The 7,500-nt window shown below is 37.2% G+C and overlaps 1 protein-coding gene, 1 long non-coding RNA gene and 1 pseudogene across 2 annotated transcripts in view; 1 reads left to right on the top strand and 2 right to left on the bottom strand.

Moving 5' to 3' along the window:
• LOC137977330 (uncharacterized) overlaps nucleotides 1–7,500 on the top strand; it is a 189,015-nt gene that overhangs the window by 167,336 nt on the left and 14,179 nt on the right. The gene's annotated exons all lie outside the window — the stretch shown is intronic.
• On the bottom strand, nucleotides 1,869–2,388 carry LOC137984279 (uncharacterized; annotated as a pseudogene).
• Nucleotides 5,176–7,500, bottom strand: part of LOC137977326 (uncharacterized) — a 3,450-nt gene continuing 1,125 nt past the window's right edge. Inside the window, exons 3-4 of the long non-coding RNA XR_011117802.1 lie at nucleotides 7,408–7,488; nucleotides 5,176–6,903 (exon numbers count right to left, since the gene is read on the bottom strand). This is a non-coding gene — a long non-coding RNA (uncharacterized lncRNA). The remainder of the gene's footprint in view (nucleotides 6,904–7,407; nucleotides 7,489–7,500) is intronic.

The following is a 7,500-nucleotide window of genomic DNA, read 5'->3' as shown; positions in this document are numbered from 1 at the left end:
ACAACGACAAAAATTGAAACAAAAAACTTTGGAAAAAAAATACACCCTAACCCCGACCCCGACCCCGACCCCGGGCCCGCGTTTGGCTACTACCCTCCAAAAGTTTGCATAGGAATTGTTTTTATTTCCACTTGGGAATTATAATGGTCCCAAGAGAAACTGGAAAAAATGCTTATGCAAAATTTGGAGGGACAAACAAAGAGTAATATGGTATTTTTGATATTGGCTAATTGATACTATATTTACTCCATTAGGTGCTGTCCTAAAAATAAACGCCAGGTCTCGTCGGAAAGCCGGTGTATTTTGCTCCAAATTCACACTTTTTCTATTTCAAAACTCTCAACAATTAGTTAAGCCTCCTTTTTACTGAGAACTGTGAGAAGTCTTGATAAACTAAATATGCGTCGCCTCTTAATAGGCCTTTTTCGGTGTATTAAAATTCACATTGATAGTGAGGCAGTGAGGACAAAGACAAAGGAAAGTGGATGATATGTAAATATTTTCACATTCATTCCAACGTGTTTCTATTGCTGTTGTCCTCACTGCCTCAAAAATATTTAATATTTCGGAAATGGCCTATTAGTGCTTTACTCGGTTCACAAGAAGCACTGCACATAATTGAACAAATACGGTATTATAACAATGAGATTATATAACCTGTACATACAATTTTAAATTTTATAGGAACATGTGCACGACCTTACATAAGCATCCAACAGGTCAAGGTATGGCTTCTTCCGTTTCTGTTTTATAGCGGAAGTGTCAAGTTCAAAGTACTTGCAAATCTCCTCTAACATTGCTATCGAAAATTTAGAAAGCTTCGATGTCGCGGCCATTTCGCAAATGTTGTATAATTGAAATGTGATTGGGTGCTGGATAGATATTTCATTGATTACCTCCTGACGCATCTCTTCAAGCTCTTGTTCCGCCATTGCAGACAGCAAGTCGTCACGATCATCTTCGTCAGCGAGATACGAGGTTGATGAACTGACATGCACTGATTTCTTAGCAGCTAGACGTCTCCTTTTGGCCAGGTTTTATTGCGGCCTTTTCCGTGGTTGGATAAATCAAGGAGTATTCTGCATCTTGTAGCTCCTATTGTCCATCCAATCCCCAGCTTTCCACGATGGCGCGGTCATGCTTTCTAAATTGGCTGGCATTTTGAAAATTTCTCCTGACACCATATTAGTTCCACCTCATTTACGGGACCAGTTAACGAGTATGACGAGAGATGATTTTCAATATCTTTTGAACACGCGCTCAATGGAACAACCTGGATATCTTTCTTTCTATCACTACTGTCGGAACCACAGATTCCTCCAGTTATTGTCTTGAATGAACAGCAGACCTCCATAACTATAAAGAGCGGCTCTCAAACTGATACCTAGTTAATAAACCGCATTCAACGAAGTGACTCAAAGGAGTCAGTTAACTTGTCAATCAGTAAGGACTATTCGACTGTTTTGTGGAAATCAGTTTTGTCCCTTGCGTATTAAACACTGTTTTGATGGTTATTTTATTAGGTAACTTCTCCAACTCCAAACGTGGCGACCGTCTCTTTCACGCAACGATATCGATTGAGAGCTCTCGCATGCTTTGTGTTTCCTCCACAGGAAGAAAACATTTTCGTTGAGGAACGCAAATTTTCCGACTTCAAATTATGCTTACTAACATGTTAATTGATGACATCATGTCGGTGACAACACGTTGGTCTTCCATTGGATACCCTGTGGTTGTTGTGTGGACAAAGTGGGTTTCGACAAAACACTGACCCCCGGTCAACTGACCCCCCTACTGACTTCCCTACTGACCCCCTATAAAATTAATGGGAAAATGAATACTGCTTACTTAAGCCTCAAAAACCCTTTTTAAACAGCATTGTTCAACAGTTCACAACAGCAATAACATTCACTGATGTTTTGTAACAAAGCGACGTTGCAATTTCCACACTTGCACCTAAAGTTTAGCAAAGTTATGTTAGCAGAAAATTAATCGAAGAAATACATACAAAATAGCGCAAGGAGCAGGCGTGCCAACACGTGTATAAATGCATAACTAAAGCTCACGCGACAATGTAAATAAAAGAAAAATACGCGAATCTCACCATTCCTTCAGTTCTACATTGCCCTGTAGCCGGTCCTTAAGGCTTTGTTCGAGCTCTTCGTTAGCCTTCATTTCTTCTTGGTATTTTTTTATCCATTTTGCATCAGCCAGTGGCTCGTCAGTATAAGCAGCATCGTCATCGCTTGAATCGCTCGAGGTTTCTGGTGATCGTGGTGAGACTTGGGATGAATGCCCTTCGTCTTCAACTTCGTATCCAGCGATAAAATTCCTTTCCGAGTCGTCTGAGTCGAAGCTCGTCTCCAAGTCCGATGATTCGGAAGACATTGTAATTTTCACTTGAATTTCAGAGGCTAGAAAGGCTATTGCAGATCGACGAGTGGCTGAGAATTGCTTGAGCGTCTTCTCGAAGTGACGTCACAACTCTACTCTGCCCAGATCCCCATTTACGCGGTCGTGATCTATTCGGAACTCGACTTCAACGGAGCATAAATATTCAAGGATTTGACCAAATCCAACAATTTCTTCGAAGAAATACTCACAAAAGCATGAAGATTTGTTTCAGCGAAAAAAAAATTTAGGGGTTAGGTGCACTTTAAGTCTAAGCACCCATTTTAAAAAGGTTAGTTTTCGATTATTGTTGTGATGGCCGATTACTTCATGTAAGCTAACCTTTTTAAAATGGGTGCTTAGACTTAAATATTGTTGAACAATGCTGTTTAAAAAGGGTTTTTGAGGCTTAAGTAAGCAGTATTCATTTTCCCATTGATTTTATAGGGGGTCAGTAGGGGGGTCAGTTGACCGGGGGTCAGTGTTGTCCAAAACCTGACAAAGTGTAAAGTTTTATTCTGCAGTTGCCGTTTACATATGTATAGTTCGATACATTCTTAAAGCTCCCACTTCTCACTGAAAAACAGGTATGGATTAAAATGGTATCATTTTACTTTCTGCTCTTTATTTAAAGCGGTTTCATCTATTTTCATATCAAACCAAAGACAAATATCGTCCTGCTGTGTTCTGACCCGAAAGGTCACAAGAATGCAATTTAACGACATTTTAAGCGCTCGAAGCGTCACGCAAAAGTAATTCCCCAGAGATTTCTCTCTATCAAACGAAAGACCTTTGTTCCAACATTCGACGGCCGAAGTTTCAAAGGGTCTAAAGGTAGAGCACATTCTCTGTAAGATATTTCGTAAGACTCAGTTTTAGTGACATAAAATATAGGCGCCAAGAGTAAAATTACTTTAAAATTATAGAATGTCTTAAATGCACTCAAACTTGGCCAAACGATAATTAAGAGATTGCTCAGTTAGGATAAGGAGGAATATTTTATGAGGGATGCTTCAGTTGACCTTACAAGACCCTCAAAATAAAGAGACAAATCGCTTGTCCGAGCGGCATTTTCGGCGGTGTTCGGTTATTTGCATTTTTCTCCAAAATAAATCGGTAATAACCCAAACTAACTATACCATGCTTCTTGGTACACGTTACTCTTTCAAACTTGGAAGTATGAGCGAAATCGATTTTTCAAGGTTTGCCATCTGCTGTTTGATTTTTACGGACACCACTCTTAAGTCTGAGCACCCATTTAAAAACGGTTAGCTTTCAATAACTGTGTGACTCGCACGATGACTCGCATGGCTCGCAGCCATGGCTTGCATGGCTCGCTGGCTCGCAAATTGTCCTCAATCCTTGAAAAACGTCGGGCCTATTTTTTTTTTTTTTCAGGATTACCCATATGCAATCCGTTTCAATCTTGTCCGATGATTTTGTCTAGCCATGCCTCTCTTTTCTTTTAATTTGCTGCATTTCTTTTATGTTTTTCAACAGTTTTAAGTGGTTATTGCATTGTTTCGTTCTACTTTTTGGGCATTTTGGGTGTCATAAAATTACGTCATTCGGAAGTCCACGGTATATTCAAACTGCGAAAACATGGCGGAAAAACCTCTTAACTCAAGCCAAACATATTATCACTTGTCGACCTTGAAGCGCAATATTCATCTGCCTTTCGGCAAACTCTCCAAAACTTGCTTGTTTCCTGGCCTATTCAATGCCAGTGGGACGTCTCAAAAGAACTTTTAAGTTAAAAATTCGAATGTGAATTTTTCATATTCACTCTATGTTCTTTCTCAACCTATAATCGACGGCTTCAGTCGCTCCATCACTTACGCAACACATCCTCCCTGGCGCCTTGTTCCTTTAAATGAGGCATTTTTGTACCAAGGCAGATGAAAAAAAACAAGGAAAATGAATTAAACAAGTTTTAAGTTTCCTTTATTGTAATATGGACTGCCTTAGCTGGATGATGCCATCACCATGTTCAAGTCTTTATATCCAGAATAACAAGGTCAGATCCTTTTTACAGTTTATATTTCCTCAGAGTTAAATACTTGAGTGTGGGAATTATAGAAGAGCATACAAGGAGTGGGTAAGTTGTAGTTCTCGCGATTTGTGGATAATTCTGGTTTCCGGCTTCCGGTTCCCGGATTCCGGATTCTGGATTCCAGCTTTTGGTGCTGCCCTTTGGAAGCGACGAACTCGCCTGTGCGGGTCGGTTTCCCGCCATATTTTCACTCCACACACACGAAGAGACACGACTCCTCACTCTTTAAATCCAGCGGTATTCTTGTCGTCGTGTAAGAAGTGCTCGAATCTCGATGTATCACAAATCTTGATGTATATATATCACCAATGATGTAGATCTATAACACACGGACGTTAGCAGTCATACTGTGTAAGTTATCACCCATCTTGATGTTTAAAACTCGATGGGAAGTATCACGAATCATGATGTATATTTATCTGGAAACTTGATGTATATATTGCTAGAGAATGTATGTAAATATATCAGATAATTTTGATGTAAGTGTAGCATCGTTTCACATGTAAATATGACCTTTGATATTTATATGGCGAATTTTGATGTATGTATAACAGTCTTGATGCACATGTACAACAGCTTGATATATGTATGTAATTCTTATCGTGTAAATAGCACATCTTAATGTTTTGTCTCTTTTTAGCAAGCATAGTTTACGTACAGTGTTGTAAGCTGAAAGCACGAATACTCTTAGCTGACAATTGCACTTGCCTACACAGTAATTTTTAGAGAGTTATTTTAACTCCAAAAATGGAGTTAAAATTTTAGGTTCAAAATAACTCTTTTTTTGGAGTAACTTTAACTCCTAAATTTAACTCCAAAAATGGAGTTGAAATAACTCCTAAACTGGGGTTAAGTTAACTCTTCATATAGGGTAGTTTTAACTCTTCCTGGAGTTATAAAGACTCCAAAATGGAGTACAAAGTTTAGGTTCAAAATAACTCCTTTTTTGGAGTATTTTTAACTCCTCAATGAAACTCCAAAACTGGAGTTAATACAACTCTTCAAATGGGGTTATTATGACTCCAAAATGGAGTAAAACTTTTAGGTTCAAAATAACTCCTTTTTTGGAGTATCTTTAACTCCTCAATGAAACTCCAAAACTGGAGTCAATACAACTCTTCAAATGGGGTTATTATGACTCCAAAATGGAGTACAAAGTTTAGGTTCAAAATAACTCCTTTTTTGGGTAATTTTAAACCCTTGTTTTTCAACTCCAAAACTGGGGTTGAAATTACTCGAAAACTGGGGTAAAAATCTTCTGTTCACAATAAGTCCTTTCCGAGGGTCATTTCAACTCCTCTACTTTAACTCCAAATCTGGGGTTAACTGCACTTTTACAATAGAACAAAGACAACAATATTTCTTGTAAATCATGCAATTTACTGGTAGAACATTCCAAAACAAATTACTTACACATAAGCAATGATTTAAAATTTTGAAATGCCACATTAACAAATGAATTTTGAATGCATGAGACAATGTTTCATGTTTAAAAACTAACCTTTTGCTTACCAATCGCTTACTACTACATTTTATATACCATGAACAAAATGGATCTTTCCTCAATAAGCATCAACTCTTTGTAATAACTGAAACCTTGAAGAAATTTATATTGCAACAACACTACAATAATAATTATTTTGAAATGTCATGAATTAAATGAACAATTTTTTCTCAACATAAAAATTTAATATTTACTCCTTGTAATAAATTCCTCAATAAACATTAACTCTTTGTAATAAATACTAACTGAAACCTTGAAGAAATTTATATGCAATATTACTACAATAATAATTATTTTGAAATGTGATGAATTAAATAAACAATTTTTCCTCAACATATAAGATATTTACTCCTTATTTGCACTAAATTTCTCAATAAACATTAACTCTTTGTAATAAATCCTTACTGAAACCTTGAAGAAATTGATATACAGTTTTCATTAAGTTAAATTCAGTACAATATAGTGTAAATGACAAACATGGACCTGTACATGTATTCTTACATCTGTTGAAAAGTAGGCTCTTAAGAATTTAAAATAACTTCATGGTTGATCAGCTTCCAATGGCCGTCAACAGCTATGAAGAGTAAAAGTAATTATCGGTTGTAAGGGTATGAAAGGAAAATCAAGGTGGTCATTTACACCCGTTCTATGAAAGAGTCGAAATAAATTTGTTGACTGCTACCCTCTTTTTAGCAGCCTCAGGCTGATGTTTCCCTAACAATGTCTGACAAAAAAGATAAACATTACTGGTCTTAGCTATGTATGAAATGATAAAAACAAAAAAGCATGCCATGACGAGGCCCAGAGAATTCGCAAGTGAGGTCCCTCCACCTAACGTGAGGACTTCAACTCCTTCCACAGCCACACACAGTAGATTGAGACACCAAAATTCCCCAGAGCCAACTATTCTGGGGAACCTACTTTCTTCTATAGCTTTATAAAATGAATCCTCTTCCTGCAAAAACAGACAAAAATTTAATGTATTGAGACCTTGAATTGCCACTGACAGTCAAGTTGCAGGAACTTTTATTTTAATCATAATCATTAATCTTGGGGTTACATTGTGTCAACTCCCAGTTCCAATGAGAAATAAAAGAGCACATACTGGCTGCATGATAAACTGTACACACGAGTTGGCCATTTGGCAGTTCAGACAATAAATAATGTAGAAAACAAGCTTGCTCCATGGTCAGTATTTCCCAAAGACAATCATCTGTAGACAAGGTATAATTAACTCTTAAACTCTTCCATGGATGGGATAAGGCAATTTAAACTTGCATGTGTAAGTTAAAAATATATTTTTTTAATTACCAACAATGAATAATAATTGTATTAGGATTAGGAGACAAGGGAAATTAAGATTCAACCTAGTTTAAATTTTTTTTACCTGAATTTGATTTTTTCCTAAAACGTGAACATGTAATTTCTACAGGGGAATTAAAAGTGAAAATTGTATTACCATGGAGATCTTTGGAGAGACTTCCTCCTCCTTCTTTCAGAAGCCTGGGCAATATTACCACAGCAGCAGCCTCTTCAATTTCTTGCAACAAAG

This window comes from Montipora foliosa, chromosome 1, assembly GCF_036669935.1.
Source record: "Montipora foliosa isolate CH-2021 chromosome 1, ASM3666993v2, whole genome shotgun sequence".
In the NCBI taxonomy this organism is placed as follows: Eukaryota; Metazoa; Cnidaria; class Anthozoa; order Scleractinia; family Acroporidae; genus Montipora; species Montipora foliosa.
The sequence above is the reverse complement of the archived record's forward strand: the minus strand, read 5'-3'. Positions and strand labels throughout refer to the sequence as shown.